At 42.5% G+C, this 23919-nt stretch overlaps 1 long non-coding RNA gene and 1 pseudogene across 4 annotated transcripts in view; one reads left to right on the top strand and one right to left on the bottom strand.

Annotated features, from left to right (window-relative positions):
• LOC309644964 overlaps nt 1-8262 on the bottom strand; it is a 60218-nt gene extending 51956 nt beyond the window's left edge. For 2 of the 3 annotated variants that reach the window (XR_014254674.1, XR_014254675.1), the window contains exon 1: nt 7475-8262. This is a non-coding gene — a long non-coding RNA (uncharacterized lncRNA). The remainder of the gene's footprint in view (nt 1-7474) is intronic. The other variant, XR_014254676.1, reaches the window with a different exon arrangement.
• Nucleotides 1-23919, top strand: part of LOC309643660 (olfactory receptor 10J1-like) — a 460112-nt pseudogene that overhangs the window by 243391 nt on the left and 192802 nt on the right. The gene's annotated exons all lie outside the window — the stretch shown is intronic.

Here is a 23919-nt window from a genome sequence, read left to right as displayed (position 1 = left end):
TGGAAAATTTCCAGAATTAAAAGTTTTAAAATAGAAAAAACAAAAAGATGTTCTTGTTTGGCTCTTTCTGCCATCCAGCTCACCACCATCCCCTCATCCCTTCTCAGCCAAACTTTTAAGAGTTGCCTCTCTGTGTTCCCTCCATGTCTTCCTCTCCCCCTTCCTCTGCACTCCAATCCAGTTTCTTGCCCTGATACTCCATAGAAAGTGAAATAACTCCCACTACTGGCTTCCACGTCACTGAATCTAACAGATAAGCTTAGTTCTGCTTATTCTTGACTTTTCAGTAGCATGTGGTACTCAATCAAGTCCCATCTTGAACGCTCCCTTCCTGTGAGTTCAGAAATGATAATATTCTGGTTTCCCTCTTATTTCTCTTGCCATTGCTTTTCTCTTTTTCTACTGTGCCATTAAATATTAGAGTTCCTCTTAGCTCATTCTTAGGTCCTTCTCACTCTACACTTTCTCCCAGGTGATCTCATTCATACTTTTGGCTTCAAATTCCAACATGCAGATGACTCCCAAAATCAAACCATCAGTTCAGACCCTGACCTGGCTCTCAACTTCATAGCACCTCAAAGTTAGAATCTCAGAGCTGAACTCACCTACCCTGAACCTGGTCTTCTATCAGTGTTTCCTATCTCAGTCAATGGTAGGCAAGCCAGAAATCTTGGAGCCATACTTGACAAGTCCTTCCTCTTTGTACCATTTCCAACCCACCACCAAATCCTGCACATTTTAGCTCCTAAATATCTCTAAAACCCACCTACTTCTCTCTGTTTGCACTACTACACACCCCCCCCCCAATCCAGGCTAACCTCACTTTGCACAACAACTACTGAACTGCTATTCAGCTCCAGCATCTATCCTGGCACCCTTCTACCCTGTCCCCTGAGCAGCAGCTGTAGTAATCGGTCTAAAATGCAAAGCTAATCATGTTATTCTTTGACTTAAAACCCTTCAGTGGTTTCTCCCTGTTTTTCAGATAAGGACAAAACCCCCTGCAGTCACAACAAGGCCCTGTGGGGTCAGCCTCCTGCCTCTCTCTCCAACTTCATTTCACGCCACTTTCTGCCTTCCTCTCTGTAGTGAAACCACACTCACTTTTCAGCCATTTGTCCTCCCTCCCACCACAAGACCTCTGTGCTCCCTGTTCCTTTGTCTGGAAAGCTCTTTCCTTCATTCTTTGCCTATTTCCTACTGATCTTTCAGATTCAAGTCAAGAGACATTTCCTGGAAGAAGCTTTCCTTGGCCCCTCTGAGGAGGTCAGCTCCCTCTGCCATAAACAGCCTTGGCTCCATCGACCTCTCTCACTCACAGTTGCAATTCTACATGTATTTGTGTAATAATCTCTGTCTCTTTTTGCTTATCCTTGTATCACCACATCTAGTTCGATGCTTAGCATGGAGTAGGCACTAAATAAATATCTGTCAAATGAGTAACTGAATGAATGTTCATTCCCTGCCAGGTTTCTATCTACTTAACCAGTCTCTAGGCTATCTCCCCCGTCACCTCTGAGTGAATACTCAGGGGTCACAAACTCATTTTTAATATTAATATACCTCTGTGATTTTATAACTGATATATAACAGACACCCATATGTGGGACATGCCAGTCATTTTTATTATAAGGTTTGGAGCCACATAAATATTTTTGTACCTAAAAATGCAGATATAATGAAATAGAACCCCAAATTTGTACTAGAATGTAGCATAAAGTATGAGACTTCAAAGTAATGTTGTACTTGGCAAAAGCCACTTTAGGCTCTGCTTCGTGACACCTGGGGGTAAGCAATCACTCTCCTCCACTACTTGGGGCACACTTAAGTACAAAAATTTTAAAGTACTGTTGGAAGTTTGTGCATAATTAGAAAAGAAAAAAGTTGCATATTCCTTCAAAATAAGTATAATTGGTTCTAAATTGTCTGCTATTTTGGATGGTACCATTTCCCTAAAAGGAAAGAAGGAAGAAGAATATTTGGGGTTGTTAGTGATTCCCAGATGATGCTTCTCCGAGACTCAGGACTGAACTGGGTGCATGGCAGGCAGCACTCCCAGAAAGTGCCCTGGTCAGGAACACAGCAGCCAATCTCTGGTATCCTATCTCCTCCCAGCTCCCCAGGAATTTGTCTTTAGACTCATCCCACCTTCCCTGTATAGACATACTTGCCCTCATACCTAGCTTTAAAGCCTTGCATTGCTCCTAGCAGAAAAGGCTTCACATGACCCTCTCCACAGGGCCTGTGAAACCTTGTCCCCAGGGCTGGACTAAGGATTGCTGCAAGGTTTCGATGCTCAGAACCCTAGAGAGAAATCCAGGGCTCCCACAGTGACCACAGGGGAGTGAGCCCTCCTGAGGGTAACTACTATAGAAGATACATTGTGCACTTCTTATTTCCCTTGGCACTCTACTATGCCCAAGCATTTTCAAGGTGGAGAAACATGTGGTCCATGGCTAAGTTCCCCAGAGCCTCACACAGGATCTCCAAGAAAATAGCTTGAGGCATGCAGTCTGAAGAAGTCTGGTTGGACAAACTGTCCATAAACAAAGGAAGCCAGTGTTTGTTTTTGCACCTACTATGTATCTACGTATCCAGACACTTTTCCATTTTACCTTATTTAATTCTAGATATTATTTGGCTCATTTTCTAGATGAGAAAAACAAGGCTCAAGAAACCTAGTGCATGCCCAAAGTTATGCAAGTGAAGAGGAAGCCCTCTGATGCAGACCCAGGTCCGTGTCATCCCCATGCAGTTTTTCCTCCACTATGCTCGTGTTTCCAGCTTCTCGTATCATGTGACTCTGTGCCTCAGCTGCTGTCCATTCTCTCAATGGAACCACCACAGGAAAACATTACCATTGCAGAAGCAAAAAGATATATCTTCCAAGGAAGACATGGAGAAGTTTAAAAACATTCTGTTCCATTATAATTTATAGAAACTGCAAAAGACATAAACACTGAAATCATGATTAGGAGAATAAGTTCCATTTCCTACGGCTCTTAAATACAAACAAAATGAACATTTTTTTTTTTCCTAGTAAGTGGAATCATTGTAATGACAATAAATAAAAGTAGTTCCTAGACAAAATATAAATGATCCATGCCAGGCTAGCTCTCCAGAGATGATAAATCACTTTTGTAGGTGGGCATTGTTATAAAACCCTCCACTTCTGGTGGTACTAGCTCCACCACTTGGGAACCACAGTGCCACGTCCCGCTGCTTCTAAAAGGTGTTGGGTCCAGCAGACCTGCAAACATTCCACTCCCCCCAATCCAGTCTATTCTTTACCAACAGCCAAAATTATCCTTTTAACATCTAAATCAGATTCTACCACTTCTATGCTCAAACCCACCAATGATTTTCATTAGTATGAAGGAAAGTTTGACTTACAAGCCTTATGTCAGCACTTGCCAGTTGGTCTGCAATTGCCCCGAGGTAGTGGTTTGAAAATTTAGTGGAGTATTTTTTGTTTTTGTAATGATTGGGGACCACTACTAGCCGCAGAGAGGAAGATTACCTGGGATTTGTGTGTCCTGCAATGTGTAGATGCATCTCACACAAAGAAGACTTTGCCCCATGTTGTGCACTTCTTTTGAATGGCCTACTGAAAGGCTAGTTGTTGGTGTCTAGACCTAGGTTCTATCTTATTTTTCCATATAACTACAGTTTCTGCATGGTTTAAAACTTCCTAAAATATTCAGGAATGCAAAATGCTGCATACTTTGCAAGAAGATTTAATTTGTTTTGATGATAAATTTATCAAGTGTGCACCAGCTTGGAAAATCACAACACTGCTTGTGACTGACATTCCTTGTGATATTTAAAACATGCCTGTATTTCTTTTTTGCATATATAACATCTATAGCTGTTGCACTGAAGGTGATTCTTCATATAGGTATGACTGCTAGTGTGGCATTTATGTATTAAAATACACAGCATTTATTACAAATTTATTTCCTTATATTACAAAGAGGATATTTTATTGATTTGTTTTAATTATGTGCGTAGGAAGTTATATAACCTATAAATTTCACTGCAGGAAAGTAAAGGAAAAGTGAGGAGACACTGGACTTATTACACAAGGCAGAGTTGGCTGTGATAGGGTTGAGTACATTATCCTATATGACATGCCCCATATTTATCTCTGAACTTTACTCTTCATCACTCCCTCCCTTCCAACCACACTGACCTTTGTGCTTTCCCTCAAAGCCATCAAGCTCATGCCCAACTCAGGTTCTCTGCTCTTGCTGTTTCTCTGTTTGGAACACCCATCTTCTGGATCTCACTGAGCTCTCTTGCTTCATTCAGTCTTCACTCAAATGCCACCTCCTGGGAAAGTCTTCTGTGACCACCACACTTCACATCACTCTATCTTTAATCATTAGTTCCTCAGCAGGTATCCCTACCTACAATTCTATCATAATATTATTTACCTAACTATTCTTTATCTCGCCCATGGGAATATGCATTCCATGAGGGAAGTGGGCAATGCTATTTTGGATCCCAGTGCCTGCAACATGGAAAGTGGCATAAAGTGGGCACTTGATAAATATTTGTAAAGTGAATGAATTAATGCATGAAGATATCTCCTGTGTTCCTGATCCCTAGGAGCTCCATCTCTTTCTCTTTCCTATCTACATAATTTATAGCCAGTCTAAGTCAGCATTCATTCTTTCAAATATATCCATCAAACGCCAACCATATTTCAGGCAGTGCGAATACAATAATAAATAAGACATATCCTGCCTGCATACTTTGTAATTAATGATCATCGTCAGCACCCGTGAAGCATTTGAGTCCTACAGTGAAATGAGTTTATTAAAAAAAACCCACCCATTTCTATTTTATATTCTATCTTTAAAATACAATAATTATGATATTCATAAATTAGAAGTTATCTCTCGTATGTTAAGAAGAAAGTTTTTATCACATATAAAGGAATTTTTACCAGTGTGGAAAATCTTGCTGCCAGTGCTGGTGATGTCCTTCTTCAAGTCCCCAAAACATTACCCCTCAGAGGCTGAGGGAGCTAAAGGCTGATGATGTTTGAATAAGTGGAAGCTTTTATTTCCCTTCAGTGGTGTAGCCAGCAGGGGCCTCTACCCACCTGGCTGAGATGAACCCACCTCTGTAAGGCACAGAGGGACCATCTGCCCTCTGAAGGACTCCACTAGCTAGAAAGTCCATTCCATCCTCTTTGTTAGGGTGGCACAAGTCAGCATCAGCCCCAGTTGGTGGCATACAGCCACAGTGGAGGTTCCAGGCAGGAGCTGATCATTCAGACCCTTTCATTTCCCTACTCTCTGGCCAGGCATCTTTCCCACATGCTGAGGAGAGAGAAAAAAGCAATCCCAAAACTAACAGAGCCTATATACTTGTACAGAGCTGTACAATGGACTTCCTCATTCATTTTTACGTTTGGAGGATAAGTAGTACCATTTTGTATTTATAAACTAGCAAATTAAAGTTCAGAGAGGTTTAGAAACTTGGCAAAGCTGCGACTTAAACCAAGGTCTTCTGGTTCTAAGTTAGAAAATGGAAATCATTGGCTAAAATAAGTTTGGGGGATTATCTGTGAGGTTTATTTCTCACTGGTATAGAACTTCACGTAAGGAGCAGCCTACATTCCACCCTGATCAAACACTTGAACGAATCTCAATTCAGTGCCTACTTGGGCACACATTCCCTCCCAGTTCCCACAATTTCATAAAAACGACATTCCTAGAAAGCTTCTAGAATTGAGAAAACCTTAGAGTAGGCCATGATGAACCTGTACTCTTACCACAAACTTTAACAGTAACAGAGGAACAACCCTCTTAACTTTTCAAAACTGTTACTATTGAGCAGCACAATTATAATAGAATGATGCAGGGTCGGGGTGGGGGGCTAAAAGATGTAGGTAGTATTCTGAATTAAGGCTGAAAACTCTGATATGCCCCTTCCCTAAACCTCCCCCCAAAACGCCCTCCCGCCACACACCCCCATCCACACACACAGACCAATTTCCTTTCAGGCCTGACCTTTAAGCAAAAATATCTAGGATAAACTGAGCTAAAAATAGGCTCCAGAAGGGCTGCCCAGGGATTTCAGGTCCACACCAGTATCCTCCAAAGGGCATATCCATGGGGCTGGTAGGAAAGAGTTAATACTCGAATTGGTGTTCTACCAAAGTAACTCAGGAAGGTAAAGCTGTGTTGGTTCTTACTGCAAGAATCCTAAGTCCCTTTAAAGTACCAGACTGCTTCAAAAGAATTTCAGGAGTTTCAACTTGCTACAAACATGTATGTGTCCTAAAGGCTTAAAACACATCAGTCGCCTTCCATTGTCCTCCTGTCTGCCCTGTCAATTCCCTACCTCTTGGCATGGTTTGGATTCTCCTCTCTCAGCCCGCCCAGCTTCCTTAGAGCAGGAGTGCACAGCTGGCTGTGTCCTCTGGTCGCCCGTCCAGAGCCCCGTGTGGGAGAGATGCTGACTCGCCAGCAGTCAGGAGGAGAGGTGTGTCTTCTCAGGTTTCCTGAGTTCACCTGAGGTAGAGGTCAGTTCCTGGCTTGGGTGGCTCCCTGTAGCTAATAGACTAGAGGCTGCAACGTGAAAGGGAGAGAGCCAGGCCAGCCCAAAGTAGAAAACCAATCTGACCGAGCTCCCAATCTTGCTGAATATGGCCCATTAGATGAGATAGGGAAAGACAGCAGAAGTGGATGCAGGGTGAGAGAGGTGGTGAGAAAAAGGCTTGTTGGAAACCAGGAATTATGAAAATAACAGTCAGATACAAACTTCAAACTTTGTCCTGTAATCAGGAAAGGCTGCAAACTTTTCACAGCAAAGAGCATTTAAGACCTTGACTTTCTTGTACAAGTTTGTCTGCTGCCGGTAATTGGCATGCTGTTGTGTAGTTTATTCCACTGAGACAAAGAGCAATGATTACATCTCACCTTGTAGATGAGGAAGTCGGTGATGAGCATTAGCACAAAAAGCCCACCCTTTGGAATACAAAAGTATAGCCAACAAAGATAGCACAAGAAATCATCCTCTGCATGATCCCATCCATCTCCTGACCCACCTGGGTCAAGGTGATTGTCACCTTGGAACACAACTGGACCTTTCCTCATCAGCATATGGGACGATCTGCTTTTTTGTTTTCTTCGAGGTAAAGGGATGGAACCATAGTGGTTCCAAAACCTATGGCCAGGCATCTCCGTCCCTCTGTGCCAATGATTTTTCTATGAAGCAAAGGATTCAAAGGCTGTGTCAGTCAGGCTGAGCAGAGAGATGCAGCAGACATCTGAGCCTTCATTAGACAACGAAAATTAGTAAGGGAGGAACAGAGAAAGAACAAAGAAGGAGGAGACAGAAAAAGAGGGGAGGTCCAGGATTCCCAAGGAAAGCGGTTTCCTTTCTCTTCCCAGAGCCCCAGGAAGGAATAAATATAATTATCGACCTAGCATGACAGCATACAAAATAAAAGAGGTACCTGCCAGGTGACCATCTCTGCCGGGACTCGAACCCGGAACCTCTGGATTAGAAGTCCAGCGCGCTCGTCCATTGCGCCACAGAGACCTCACCACACACACAGCATCAGCACCAGAACTGAAAAAGCACATACCTTCTGCATCACCGAGCCATCTCAGCATCCTGCTCTCTGAGCGGTGGGGGGACAGGGACAGCTGGAAAATCTGGAGTGGAGATCTACCAGCCGGCTCCATCAAAGCTTTTCTCAATACCGTGGGTCCTGGGGTCCTCAGAGGATTGGAGAAATGTGAAGGTGGTCATTTTCCCAGTCCCAGAATCTCTGATGGAGTAGGACAGAGCTACAGCCTTTGCTCTTCTTTCCTCTCCATCCCTAAGGGAGGATAGGGAGAATGCCTTTCTATTCTCATGCTAATTAAGCAGAGCGCACCCAGCTCAGCAGAGAAAACCGAAGCCTTCTCTACCTCCACCCCTCTCCCTCGCTGTGGTTTCATCCCATTCCAGCTATTCTCACACAGGGGCTGGGCAAAGCTGGGAGATTCAGGAAAACCCTCGATCCCTGAGACAAAGGAGCTGCCTCCGTAAAGAAACAGTGTGAACGGCAGCAGCGGCTATCAGGGAAGCTGGGCTCCAGGAGACTGGTCCAGTTCTCAGCTTTGAGAGCTGCATCTGTCGAGTCTGGGGAAGAGGTAACAGGAGTCTGATATGATGTTCCTTTAGCATCTTCACTAGAATTAAGGATGGGAGTGGAGTCAGAGCAGCAGTGAGTGTGTGTGTATGTGTGTGTGTGTGTGTGTGTGTGTGTGTGTGTGAGAGAGAGAGAAAGTGAGAGTGAGAGTGAGAGTGAGAGAGAGAGAGAGAGAGAGAGAGAGGGAGGGGGAGCATACACAGGGAAGAGGGTGAGAGAGGCAGCTCTGTAATGAAATACAGATGGTCTTCAAGCAGCCCTCCACGAATACCTGCTTCCCTTCCCCCACCTTCCCCAGCTCCAAGTCTGCCTTTCTTTCCTCCCAGGACGGTCTCATTTAAAAAATGAGGATTTCTCAGCTGTCTGGGCTTGCTAGAGGTGTCCCAGGACAAACAAACTGACCATCCCTCCACAACCATACATAAAGACCTCCATACCCAGCCCAGACCCAATAACACAGTTCCTATTTTTAAAAACCTCCTAGAGAAGACAATGCCATAATCACTGTTTCCACTATGCCAGTCCTTCTGAAAGTCTAATCTAAGCCCTTCTTACCTCACCTTCAGCTCATTTTATCTTATTTGATTCCCAGATACATCAGGGGACAATGCATTGATCTAAAGACTTTGATTCAGTGTTCAGGACCCCACTCCCACTCAAAACATTGCAATAAGAGCAAAGCGCCAGCTCAGACTCCCCTCCTGCTCCCTCAGTGTGTGCTTCTTAGGGCCCACGGCTCTGGGCACTGCCACCTGACTCCGATTATAACTCAAGATCTAGGTGATGGCCAAGTGAAGAACAATATGACAATATGAAGGGCTTCAATTAGAGGAATCTTTAAGGGCTCTTCTAACTCTCAGACTACATCCTAGTGCAATATCTCACACTTCCCTATATGTTCCTATAGCCCCAACGATGGGATCTGGGAGAGAACAGACCAAGGTGATTCAGTCAGGCTGGGATGCAAGGGGAAGACTAACACCTGGGGAAAAACAGCCACTCCAGTCAAGCTTGCCTTCCATCTAGGACCTAGAGATAGGAGCTCAGAAAAGTGAAACAGATTATGCATACTACAAACCTAAAGCAAGGAGGCACATGATAGGCCGTTCTTAATACATTTACCCTAGACAACTCCAAGAACCTGACACATAGAACTCCATGCTGGCCAGAGATTGTATTACTTTGGGTGGCTAGTAGCAAGGTCAAGTCAAGGAATTCACCAGGAGATCTGTGTGCCTGTAAAGGGAAGCTCAACCCTTAGGCCAGCCATGAACCCCTTGGGCACAAGGAATAGGAAAGCCTAGGTTCTCAGGGTACTTCGCACCAGGCTCTGTCCATGTTCTTTGAGACACGACACACATCCTTTGCTCTTCATAACGATATAGCCCTACACCCAAAGAAATCTATCAGTCCCAAGTTTTGCCCAAAGCTTCACTACCTTAAGAGATCATGTGTTCTCCACTACCTGAATGAAGAGCCCCAGCTCTCCAACTCCCTCCAGGACCTTCATTCGCTGTTTGTAATGTTCTCACTTGGGGCTGGGGATACAATGTTGAGAGATAATAATGACATGGTCCCACCCTCAAGGATCCTGTAGGCAAATTCTAATCTAGGAACTACTCTGAAAGACTTACAGGAAAAGATGGAATCAGTCTTATTACCCACCAGATAAGGTGTCCATTTTCCAAGTTCACACCAAGACCGTAACTCTGGAAACAGAAAGATCCAGCTTCAGTAGCAAGCTGTGCAGCTTACTTGCTTCAAAACCCTGGGAAAATGACTTATCTTCTCTATCTTCCATTTCCTCCTTATAAACTGAGGCAAATAAAAAATGCTGTTGAGAAAGATGATCTGAGACTTCATGGTACACGCCATTGTCCCCTTCCTTCCTCTGTCCCATGAGTTATAATTCTTGACTATCTTGCCTGGATTGCCTCCTTCCTCTCAAATACCCTTCACCCCCACAGCAACTTCTCCATTCTAGCAAAAAAAACACCCCTCCTCAACAAGAGTCTTTCCAGGACCCCTTATACTTACAATCTATATCAATAAAAATACCCTTGGACTTTGTCCAAGGGTCTTTATCAAATAAGGAATGTCCCTCTGACATCTGTTATTTCATTTTACATCCATAAATCAGATAAAGCTTCTTGATAAGTGTGAATACTGTCTATCAACTAAGTTTTTAATTTAAAAATAAGGGAAACAATCAAAGAAAGTGATAGTTTTTAAAGGGGCAGGAAAGATAAGGTTAAGCCATTCAAAATGATTAAAGAGAGTACATCTTTTTTCTTCTTTTATACTAGGTATGTCATTTGTGTTTACGTAAACCCTTAAGAAGATGAGTACATTCTCCTTCCAAAAGAAATTATGTACTGATTGAATTCTCCAAAGATCTGTGACTCAAGCATTACTCATGCCTCTAATTGAATACCACCCTTTGACCCCACAGACACACTGGTGATGCTCATACATTATTTCATTCACAAAGTGTTGCTGGGATACATATGATAAATGCCAAAATAAATTCTCCCATTGGCCCAGAAACAAATACAATTAAATCCCACATCCTACTGTGGTCCTGCTGACAGCTTCCCTAAAGGTACTTATACCAACTAGTCCATGTTTTAAATACTAAGGGATATTAGATGGAGTAAGACAGTGTAATAGTCATTTGGATATCACAGCCTTTAAACACTATACTTTCATCTTTCAGTCCCTACAATGTTCCAAACCTTATTCATTCACATGTATGTGGGCACATCCTCCAGAAGTGGTTTCCATATACCATTTTCTAGTGTCCCTAATGACTAAAAGCTCCCTCTTACTTTTTCACCCTTACAAGTCAGCCCACCTCATTCCTTCTGTCAGCACCTCCCAGGGAGGTTGAGAAACATGTTTTGCAAGGTCAGGCCTGTGGGGCTAGGCCCATTCTGCAGAAGTTACAGATGCTCAGCTCCTAACTCCCTACCCCTTAAAGAAGGGCAGCAGAGACATATCCATAAGGCTGGCAAAAGGCCTTGAGTTCTTTTCCAGATATTGCATCCTTTTTGGGCCTTGCTCCGTGTCATTTGTCTATTCCTCTCATGCATTTTTCTAACCATGATAATAAAGCATTTATGTTCCTAAAGCCTTCTATTTCCTTGCTTCTTCAGTCAAGGAGCTTGACTGAAGATTGCTTGTTCCATCCTCATCTTTTTCCTGTTCTCTAAGCAGAAAGAAGTGAGTTAATGCAGGTAATAATTGAGCCTGAGATCAAGCCAAAGGAGAACAAATACTGAGCAAATTTTGCTTTAATCATCACATCCAACTTTCAGAAACCATTCCAGGTCTAGCCCAGTCCCATTGGGTTACCCAGCCCTCTCAAGCTTCCCCAAAGGTAGACCTAGAACCAATCTATCTTGACAACGGGCTGGACTTCCAGTGACTAGTCAAGGTCACAATGGAGTCCACCCAGGGTCAATCTCCTATGGGAGTCTAAATAATGCCAAAGAATCTGGAGATAGAATCTCCCTATCCTGGTTGCCTCTATCTCCCATCTTTCTCAACCTTCTCTAGGAAACTGTCTACAAAGTTCAAGAGGGCATGTCTCCAAGGATATGAATTCTCTGTTTGGTCAAAAAAGATGAGGCAGCTAGCAGTGTCTAACAAAAGAAGAGGAAGTGAGTCGATATGTCCCACCAGATCTTTCTGGGAATTTGCTGGAAAATGTTCCCCCCAAAATGAATTAATTTCTGGTATTTCCTCTCTAGTTCAATGCCTTTTCTTCTTTTTAAAATCCAGGGTCTTGCAGACATAGAGAATGGACTTGAGGACATGGGGAGTCGGAAGGGTAAGCTGGGACGAAGTGGGAGAGTGGTATGGACATACATTACCAAATGTAAAATAGATAGCTAGTGGGAAGCAGCCACATAGGACAGGGAGATCAGCTCGGTGTTTTGTGACCACCTAGAGGATAGGGAGGGTGGGAGGGAGACACAAGAGGGAGGAGATATGGGGATATATGTATATGTATGGCTGATTCACTTTGCTATAGAGCAGAAACTAACACACCACTGTAAAGCAATTATACTCCAATAAAGATGTTAAAAAATTTTTTTAATTAAAAAAATAATAATAATAAAATTCAGGGTCTCTATGCCTCCATTGCTAACCCCAAGCCATCCCCTTCCTGTGTGTTCAGTACTAACTCCCCCATCGTGTTTTCTTACAGTTTCTTCTCATCATCTCCATCAATTTCTCCTTCTTCCTCAGGGTACATCAACCTTAGTCATTTCCTGATTTAAAATGTCCCTTCCCCCTCTGCCCACACCACTCCTCACTCGTGTTCATTTCACTTCTTCCCACATTCTGTAGTTGACATTCCCTCATCTTTTCCCACCAGTCCCTATCCCCTGCAAGGCTCAATTTCTTGGCCATGTTCCTACCTGTTCTCATCTGCCCTTGGATTCCTCTATTCTAAGGACTATTGCCCAAACTCACTGTGCCTGGTCTTTCCCGGATTCAGCCCACTGTTTCTCTCTGTCTCTGTCCCTGTAGCCACCATCCTGAAGACTTTCTGAGTTTCACAGGCCCCCAAGCTCCTCGACCCTCACCCTCAATCATTATACTCTGTCACTTGGCTCCAGAGTCTTGGTATTGTCTTTCCTTCATCCTCAGGCTTTTTCCTTCCTCTAGATTTCAATCCCCAGATCTCTTTATTTTCCTCCCATCTTTTCAGCCCAGATCTCTTCTCCTTCTTAAATCTTCAGTCTATAGTACCTGTTCTGAATCTCCTCCTACCCAGTCCATATGGTGCCAGATTTCTGAGGGTTGTCCAGAATGACTTGCTGGTCCTTCCCTTCTTCACCACGTTCACCTCCAGACATCCTGGAACCTTCCAGTCTCTACAACACACCTGTGTCTCTTTTACTTCTTTGCCTGGGACTCTGTGCACCACTGGCTTTAAAACTGGGAGACCCTGAATAGGGCCCTGCTAATTCCCACGGCATTGAGTTACCACAGGGATGGGCTGGCAACCAGGATCCTTAATCTTCACAGTGACCATAGGGCCCTTGGTGCTTAAAGGGGCAGATGCTCTAGGACAGAGGCCAAAGAATAAGAAGATGGATCCTCAAAAGGCCAATTATTCTGTACTCATTGGCCAAGGGATTCAAGAACCTTGGTTTTGCCTAATACTAGGGGTAAACTGAGCTTTCTTTCTCTTTCGCCTACCTCAGCTCCACTTCCCTTTCAGCCTGGAAGGAACCTTGAGGTGAACACAATAAAGCAGGCTCCACAATGGCCAGACAAGAAAGGTATTCATCTTTTACAATGCATCAGTTTAATTAAACAAAAAAGTACAACCATGAAAGTTTCAATCCCAGGAACTAAACTTGTCCTTACATAAGGACCTTCTGTTTGACAAACCATAGCAACATCTATATACAGTTTATCCTTACACAACAGTTCATCACTGCTTACAGAGGATTGGGCCTTCTAAAGTCTGTCCTAAAGAGTGTTCAGTCCCCACAATGAAAACAGGGTCAAGGGAAAGCATTTTACTTTGAGTAAGCCAGTTAATCTCCTTCAGGCTCAGCTTCTCCTCCTTTAAAAGGTGGTAGCTGAATTTTCAAGGTCCTTCCTCATGCTACCTGTCTACGATTCTAAGAAACATTATTAACAGTAGTCATAATGATGATAAAAGGTTTTGGAATTCTTTATCTCATTTTATCATCAGAACGACCCTAGATTGTGTAAAAAGTGATTATCATTATCCTCCTTTTACAAAGAAAAACTTTGATCAAAGACATTAAGTGGCTTGGGACTTCCCTGGTTGTGCAGTGGTTAAGAATCCGCCTGTCAATGCAGGGGACATGGGCTTGAGCCCTGGTTCAGGAAGGTCCCACATGCCATGGAGCAACTATACCCGTGCACCACAACTACTGAGCCTGCGTGCCACAGCTACTGAAGCCAGTGTGCCTAGAGCCCGTGCTCCGCAACAAGAGAAGCCACCGCAATAAGAAGCCCACGCACCGCAACGAAGCGTAGCCCCACGCACAGCAACAAAGACACAATGCAGCCAAAAGTAAATAATGAATAAAATAAATAAATAAATAACACAACCTTTTTAAAAAAAAAGACATTAAGTGGCTTGCCCAAAGTCACTCAGCTCAGAAGCGGTGGGGCAGAAGAGCCACCAGTGCCGTGTTCTGACTTCTGCCACCACTCCAGCCAGCTGTCCAGAGAAGAGATCTGCTGATAGGTACGGGCTGCCCGTAAGACTTGTCCCAGGAAGTGAGATTCTGAGACCTTTCCCCGCCTTTGCATACACAGGGTGGTGGCCCAGGGAAGGACAGAAGGGCCAGGCAGGCCTGGAAAAAGCCACAGGGGGGAGGAAGAGGCTATGGTGCTTAGAAGACAGACAGCAGCATTGGGTAAGGCAGCTCTCTACGGGTTCCCCTTTAGTGGCTCACTCCCCTTTCAGTTACTTTAAGTCAAAACACAGGAAACATTTATCTGATATCCAGATAAATAAAATAACTTACTCAAGATCAGTCAACTAGTCATTCACAAAGCTGGCACTCAATTCTAGGTTTTCCGACTCCTACTTTAGTGCAAAAAAGTAGGAGTCAGAAAACATCAAACATCTTTTAATGAAATACATCAAATAACAGGTAAGCAAAAAAAACATTTTAACAGATTCAATCCTTAGATAAAATACAGCGCTCATTCATCTCATACAGATACAATTTTTTTAAAATATTTTTCCTTGTGCTGAGAACTCTCAGGATTTGCTCTCTTAACAACTTTCCTAGATAACACACAGCAGTGATAAACTTCAGTGCCCTTTTTATTCTATTATAGTGTCACCAATTCACTCCTGAATCTTCAATATCGTCCCTATGCAGTGCGTGTGGGGAAGGGGAGGGAAGATCAACATGCTTAGTATTCCGTCTTAACTGATAAATTAAAAAATCAAAAGTATTGAATAAACTCTTCCCAGAATCACTGAAGGCTCAAAATAGAAAAAGAGTTTAAAATAATTAAGTCTCAATTTTTAACCTTATGCATCAGTTGAATTTTTACCACATGCTCTTATGACACTAATAAATTTTAAAAAACTGATTTGAAGATTAAATTAATAATGCTAAGTGTGTGCATGCTTGCTCTTTATTTTCTATATTTCTGTAGTCTGTAATTTTTGTCAACCCTCTCCATCTGTAATTACATAGATTAGTAAACTCATGACCATAGAAATTAAATTACTTATCCAAAATTACAAAAATAGACTAACCATAATGGTCCAATTGGAAAACTACAGATTTTAAAGTCAGGATTGACCAAGGTTTGAATCTCAGTTCTGCAACTTACTATGTGATAATGGGCACTGAAGGGCACCTAAATGTACCTCTCTGAGGTTTGAATTACTCATTTGATTTTTTTAAATGCACACAAGAAATAATGCCATGTAAGGTCATTATAAGGAATAAATGAGATAAAGGATGAGAAAATCCTTAGTAGACTAGTGCCAGGTAGTCTCCATTTTTACAGAGAAGAGCTTACCCAGGCTTTTTCCCTCACCCCCCGACCCATGCCACGATTGACTTCAACCTAGCTAATGTGAAAATGTTCTCACTAGAGTCACTAATGGCTTCCTAATCGCCAAATTCAATAATCTCACCTCACCTTTCTGCAGCATTTCACACTAGTGACCACACCTCTGTTCTCGAAAATGTTCACTCCTCTGGTTTCTGTGACACACGCTACTCTCTTCTAATTTGCCTCCTACTTCTTGCCCCCACCCCTTTTCAGTCTCCTTCACTAGCCCCTCCTCTTCCTTCTTAAATATCAGTGTTCCACAGAGCAGCGTTTATCAGACTGCCAGTCAGAATGTTAGCAGCGTTTTTATATTATTAAATAGAAGAGAAAAGAAATGATAGGATAGGATGAGACAGGACAAAATAAAAAAGAAAATATCAGAGGGCATCACCTTCTAATAAGACCATGTACTGGTTCATAAAATTTTGTTTTAGTTACATGTACATGGATTTGTGTGGACTTGTATGTTCTGGGGCACAATAAAAATTAACTTTTTCTGTGAGTTGTGGTCAAAAGTACTGTGCCAAACTGTGCCTCGCTCTCTTCTTATATTTTCACCCTGAATGATCTTAAATAGCACCAAACCACATACTACCAACTACGAGCTAAAAATTCCCATACCCATATCTTAAAGCCAGACATCTCACCTGAAAGCCAGATTGGTGCATTTGGCTGCCTTGAAATAGCCATCCCTATGTAACTCACAGGCATCTCAACTGTAAAATGTACAAATCTGAATTTATAGTTCCCCGTAAATCTCCTGCTCTTCATAATCCACCAATCTAGCTAATGTTAGTGCCATCCACCTACTCATTTATTCATTTATTGATTTTGCAAACCCACAAACATGTACTATATACCAAGAAAGTGCTAAGCATTTGAGACACAGAGATCATGAAGGTACCATATCTGCCCTGGATAGAGTTACAGTCAGAAACAAAATAAACAGAATCATAAAACAAAAAAGTTGTCCAACTGTAGACATAGGTCCAGCGTCCTGCAATATCAAAGAATATGGGCAAACTAATCCAGGCTGGAGAACCTGAGAAAGTTTTCTAGAGCTGCAGACCTAACCTGAGGTTTAAAGTAAGAACAGTTGTGAATCTGAGCAAAAGAGGTTAGAGCGGGGAGAGTGCATGCGTATATGCGTGCGTGCGTGTGTGTGTGTGTGTGTGTGTGCATATGTGTGTGTTGGGGAAACAGAGAAAGAAAGGCATTCTAAGGAGAGGGGACAGCACAAGCAATGATATAGCTTTGTGTAAGATACTACAAGAAATGAGGGGTTGCTTAAGTCCAAAGTCTCAGGTAGGGAGTTACAAAGAACGCGGCTAGAAAGACCACATCCTGGAGACATTCATATGTCATGTTAAAGGCCTTCGATTTTCATCCTGCAGCAGATGCAGGGGCAGTGACAGATGAGTTGTAAGTGAGGGAGAACTATGATTTGATTTGCATTCAAGATAGATCATTCGGGATGCGGCATGGTGGATAATTTCAAGAGGTCACAGTGAGGAGGCTTTGGCAGTCATCAAGGTAAGTTATGATGGAGATCTGGACCCCAGTAATAGAAGAGATTCCACAACAGTAAATTGACAGGAGAAGACTGATTTGACATAAAGAGTACTGAGGAGAAAGAACTGGTCATCCATTCACTTAAGCTGGAAACATGGAGACTGTCAAGGCTCCTTCCCTCACCTTTATCCTCCAAATTTAATCAGCTACTGAGTTCTATCAATTCTGCTCCTTCTCTAGCTCTCAAATCTATCCCTCACTTTCCATTCTCATCGCTTTTAGTTCATCCTTTGTAACCAGGACAATTTAAAAATTTTAATAACCCATCTCCTGTCTACCTGCAACCATCCCTGTGCCCCTTCTACCCATCTGCCATACCACCAACAAGAGCAATTGTGATTTTTCTGGAAGGCGAAACCCCTCAATGTTTCTGCATGGCCTAGAGAAGAGCCTAAAGGCCATTTATGATCTGATCTCTGCCCCCCTTTTCAATGCATTTACTAATATTCCCCACCCCTACCCCCCATTTGTGCCATGCCAAAGTACTTACAGTTCCCTAAAATAGAAACAAAATAAACCAGAATGAAAAACCTGTTCCAATCCCATGCTAACATGCTTTGGGATGCAATGCTTCCTCTTTCTGGAAGGCCTTTCCCTTCTCCCCACCCTCACATCTGCCTGGAGAACTGCTCCTCCTGCTTGAAGATTCAACTCCGTCACCTCATTTTCTATCATATCTTCCCTGACCTCCCCCATAGCCCTAAGCAGACTGGATCACACCCATCTTCACACAACCCTGTGCAGATGGCTATTGGAGCACCAAGCACACTGTACTGCAATCAATTTTGTGCAGGTCTCTCTCTGACCAGATGGTGAGCAACTGAGTTCCTTCTACTTCATCAGTCCAGCAGTGTCTGGCACATGGGAGTTGCTCAACATATGTTTGCTGGGTAAAAAAAAAAAAAAAATGAATAGACAAACAAACTAACTAGAACTGGTCTCTGTCCCACCCCCCAGCCGCCCAGAAATTGTTCCATAATACTACAATAATTTTTTTTTATAATGGAAATATTAGATGGAAACCCTTAAAATGAGTCCTAAGAACTGGAGACTTTTTCTGCTGTTCTACCTCAAAGCGGTAGTTGGAACTTTCTCCAGAGCTCCAGTTTTTATATCCAGTCTACTGAATATTTATTAGATGGGTTTCCAGAAGCTTAAACAACATAGTTTAAACAAAACTAACCTCCCTCCATCCCAAAATACTACACCCCACAGAAAGATTCTCCCGCCTCCACTATTTCTTTCCAGGGTTCAGCATTTTCAAAGTCAATCACTCAAACCCGCAAACTGAGAGCGGCCCCTGCCTTCTCCCTCTCTCGGCCTTTACATCACCAACACCAAACACAGAGCCTCCTTTCCGTTCCCAGCGCCATCACCCTAGCTCAGGACTGTTTGACTTTGTTCTTGGATTTCTATAATCATCTTTGGACAACCTCTTTAAAATAAGCTTTTAAAATTATCTTAAATCTGAAAATCTCACTCCCACCCCAAAAATAATAATTTTCCAAGTTTAATATGTGTCTGAATAATAGGAGCACTCATCAAGTATGGCCTATGTGCCAGGCACTATTCAAAGCACTTTAAATCGATTAATTTATTTAAGCCTCACATCACACAACCCTAGGACACATGTACTCTTATTATCTCTATTTTCCATTCAAGGAGAATAAAATACTGAGAGGTTAAGCATCTTGCCCAAGGTCACACAGCCAGCAAGTAGCTATTCATTTACTTAAACACATTTTCACATATGTTATATGTGAAATATATGCAAGAATATCGTTTTAGTCCTTTCTCTTATTTTACACAAAAGGGATAACAGTATGTGTATTTTCTTTGTATTTGCTCTTAACAATACATCTTGGTTATCTTTCCATGTTGGTACATATAAATTCACCTCATTCTTTGTTATATGTTATTACAAAGTATGGCTATAGCATAATTTATTTGACCAATTCACTGTTGATGGATATTCAGGTTGTTTTCCATTTTTCACTGCTGTAAACAATGACGTGATTCCTATGTACATAAATCACGGCACTCATGTGAATAGATTTATAGCACAGATTGGTGGAAATAGCACTGCTGGTATTTCCATTTTTAATTTTGATACATTCTGCCAAAATATCTCCAAAAAAGCTGCACCGATTTACATTCTCACTAACAATAAATAAATGTGCCCGTTCTTCCAAATGCTTGGCAGCCTGGATATTATCCATCATTTTAATTTTTAACAATCTAGGGTCTCTTTGTTACTTTAACTTGCATTTCTCAAAATTCACAGGCAGTAAATCACCTTTTCAGATGTTTATTTGACAACTATACTTTTTCTGAAAATTCCTACTCATGCCCTTTGTCCAATTTTCTATTGAATTGTTTGTCTTTTACGTGTATTTATTAAATATTCTACATATTATCAATTTAATACTTTGTTATATATGTTGTAAATAAAATTATCCCAATCTGTAACTTACTTTTAAATTTTGCCTACAGTGTCTACAATTATATCAATCTTTAAAAACCCTGCAGTAACCTACTGTATAGCACAAGGAACTCTCCTCAATATTCTGTAATAACCTAAATGGGAAAAGAATTTGAAAAAGAATATATATATATATATATATATATATATATATATATATATATATATACAAAATTCTTCCCACTGACATTGGGCTAAAGATAAAACTTTTCAGTGTCTGGTTTTCACGTCCTACCTTCTCAAATTTGGTTTAAAGCCACCTCACCAAATTTATTTCCCTTTATTCTTATCCACAAAGTTTTTCAAACAAACTAGTGTACTTGACTGTATCCTAAATAATCCTTCATTACCTTTGCTAGACATGCTTTGCAATTAGGAGAGAAAGAAAGCAGATACATTCTTTGTCTACACATCTTTAGTCTGAGGCACTGGCATTGTGGGTCTATCCAAGGTCCACCACTACCCTTTGGCAAGGCAAGAATGGGTGTATTTTCTCTTATTAAAAAGCTCTGACGTTGAGGGCAAAAAGGAGGGGATTTCTATGATTAAATAACCTATGGCAGCATACCGCTCTTTCAGCATTCCTAGGCCAGAGAACTTGGTGTTAAACAAGGCAACAGATAATGGGATCTGAAACTTGAAGAAGCCTTACTGGCATCCAAACTCGCAACATTCAGGATCCATTTCTTACAGAATCTCTGACTGATGAGATGAATATTAGAAAGCAATCAGGAGAGGTTAGAAGAACTGAGATAATACTACCTGAAGAGAGAAGACTGAAGTTAACCTGAAAAATGCTGTATGTATGTGTTCAAAACTCAGAGGAGTTGGGAGCCAGTTCAGCTGAGAAGCTGGGAAGAGGCTGCATTACAGCAAAGCAACCACAGCGAGGGAGCAGAGGACCAGGAATGGTGAGGGGTCAGGGTGGCCACACGAGGGTAGCAGAGAGCAGGCTAAACAGAAACGCTCTGGGTAAGAGTGAACAAGTTATTGGAACCGAACATCTAGACCCAAGAAGTACTTTCTATTCAGACAATGGGCACAGAGCAAAATTGCATGGTACACACAGGCAGAACAGAGAAACATCCCTCATACATCTGCTCTAAGGTGAAGGGGCACAGAGAAAGGTAACTAACATGGATTGAGTTCTTAGCTAGGAGTTTTTCAGAAATGTCTTCAATTAATCTTCACAACAAGATGGAAAATAATAATGTGGAATATTCAACAAGTGAAAAGACTGATCTCAAATAAAAGAAGTGGCGCGGTTGGTATTTAAGCCCAGGAAAGTCCAGCTTCAAAAGCCATCCTTTGTCTTGCACTGTTTCTACAAGGAGTCAGGAATAGCTCCTTGCAGCTGGACCCCAGAGCCTGTTTAACTTCCTTAGAGCAGGACACACAGCCTTTCCTGGCCTCCTTCGTCCACACCAGCACTAGCCAGGGCTCCACGTGACTGTAGAAAGAACACCCTAATGTACCTGCCTCGGCGTCTGGCTTCATTCGCCACAAGAAGAGCAGCAGCAATGGTCAGCCTGACAGGTGGTGAGAGGTAGTGGGGACAGTAGTCCACAAGGAAGCCCTGGGACTGGAATCTCTGATGGCGAATCTCATCAAGTGTCACCTGGCAAGGGAATACTACTCGAGTGGTAGCAAGCTCTGGAATTTTAGGGCTTAAAAAGGTCTTAGGACAAACATGGACCACAAGTGATCATGAGTTAGCCAAGAAGACAGATTTAAAATCAAGGATGGCAGAAAAATATACAAGAGAGCCTGGAATAGTATCTCATGTTCAACTCATAACCATCAGCCATGGCCTTACTCATCTACTGGGACCTGTTCTGAACTCAACTATCTAAGAGAAATCAGAGGAAAGTTTCTGAAATGAGAAAGGATATGGCAGAAGGTTAAGAATTAGAACACTTCACCTGATATATAGGAGGTTGAGGGGCAATTTAATAACAGTCTTGAAGCCTCTAGAGGGACATTACACAGATGCTAGGAAAGAGAAAGAGATGTCTTCTTTCATGAACCAGAGGGAAAAGCCTTAAATGACAGTGGGAGGTTCTTGATTGTAAAATCAACGTGTAGAATCAAAGAATGTGGACACTCTTCTCCAAATGTGATGGATAGGGTTCTCTTTCACGCATTCATTCAAACAACATTTAATAAGCACCGATTATGTGCCAAGCATTCTAATGTGCAATATCCTTTCTGTTTCTGACAACACAACTTGACAGAAAAATTGACAGGGCTTCTTTCCTCATGAAGTTTACATCTACTGGGAGAAGGAGTACAGACAACAAATAAACCAAAGATAAATTATTAAGAAAATAGCAGAAAATGCTAACTGATTACAAGGCAATGAGAAGGCTTCTCTGAGGAGGCGACATTTTAAGCTGATATGTGCAAGCAAGGCCAGCTTTGCATAGAGCAGAGAGGGAAGATTCCAGATCAGGAAGGCCAGCCAGTGCAAAGGATCAGGGTGGGCATGAGCTTGGTGCGTTAGAGATACAAAAGGAAGAACAGTGTGGGAGGAGTAGTGTGGCCAAAAAGTAACATGAGGTCAGAGGCATAGGCAAGGGCCAGATTGCATAGGGTTTTATAAACAAGGTCAGCAATCGCTGGAGAGGAAGAGTCAAGGAAATTATGTGTTGAAAGACTCAGTTATATTTTTTGGTTTTAAAACTTAACACAAAAGACTATTTACAGACACAGTTCTCTCAGGAGTCAGTGAGCCCCTTATGAGGAGACACAAGCTGTGGTGTGTTGCTTCTCAGGAATGTCAGAACCTAGGCATTATTTGGAAGCACTTATTAACAGTGAGGTCAGGAATCTTTATTATTACCCTATGGAACAAGAATCTCCTGGGTACCTGTATTATTTTTAACCAGTGCCCCCATGTAATTCCTATGATCGGGCACAGATGGATACACTGGGTTTCTGGATGACCAAGGACTCCACCAGTTAATGTGTGACTTGTAGGAAGTTACCACATTTCCTGAGCCTCATTTTCTTCATCTGTAAACTGGGAATAATAATACCGACAAGACACAGGGCCGTGTGTGAAGGCTGAATGATATAGCATGAGCAAAGTGCCAGGCACATAGTAAGCACTCCATGAATGCTGAAGGAATAAATATATGTGTGAATATTTGTCACCATTCAGTAATCACAAGGAATGGGTTCCAGGCCCCCACCCCTACCCCCAGGATACCAAATCTGCAGATGCTCGAGTCCCTTACAATTGGCGCTCTGTATCGTCAGGTCCCACATCCTCCAACAGAGAGGGCTGACTACATGTATTGAAAAATATCCACGTGTAAGTGGACCAGTGCAGTTCAAACTCGTGTTGTTCAAGGGTCAACTGTATATGAACCCCATGCATGAATGAAAAGCTAAATATATACATTCAATTCATTCTTTGCAATCCTTTCTGTTTCAAGTCTGCAGTGCTCCTTACCACCAGCAGAGAGCCCAGGATCTCAGAGAGAATGGAGGTGAGATCCTGGACCAGAAACCAACTTCCACCCTCTGCCTCCTACTTAGCCTTTCCTCTTCCCTCTTGTTCAACCGGCCTAGCTATTCTGACTCATCGCCACCTCTACCCCTTCCCACTGCTACCCTCCCCTAAAACAGAAAAGAGAACGCTCAGCTTTCCTCCCACTCCAGCCTGCCCTGGAGATGACCCCAGCTTGCCAGGGAGATGGTCTAAGTAACAGGTGCCCCTGAATGCAGGCTGTTTCTGCCAGGAACTGCCTAAGGAGAACAACCTCATCTGAGTTTGTCTGGAACTTTGCCAATTTTAGCACTGAAAGTCCTGGCAAGTGCCTCTGGCAAGCAGGGAGAGTTGGTCATGGTACTTAACCCCTTTCTCTATACAACTTTACATTGCTGTGCACCACTGTTTGGGTCTGTACACTCCACAGCATTGTCTACACTATATATTGATGTCTGGGTCCTACAACAGTATCCTGGGGTTATCTTCACCCTACCCATAGGATCAGACAAGACCACACTCAGTGGGTCCTATTCAATGTCATGGAACTGGATTTGTGGTCCCCAGAAGGGTCAGCCTTCTGAATCAAATGATGTGCCTCCTCCAGTACATCCATCCACCACTGCCAGAGTT

The sequence above is a fragment of the Balaenoptera physalus genome (assembly GCF_965194825.1).
Source record: "Balaenoptera physalus genome assembly, chromosome: 1".
NCBI classification, from domain to species: domain Eukaryota; kingdom Metazoa; phylum Chordata; class Mammalia; order Artiodactyla; family Balaenopteridae; genus Balaenoptera; species Balaenoptera physalus.
The sequence above is the reverse complement of the archived record's forward strand: the minus strand, read 5'-3'. Positions and strand labels throughout refer to the sequence as shown.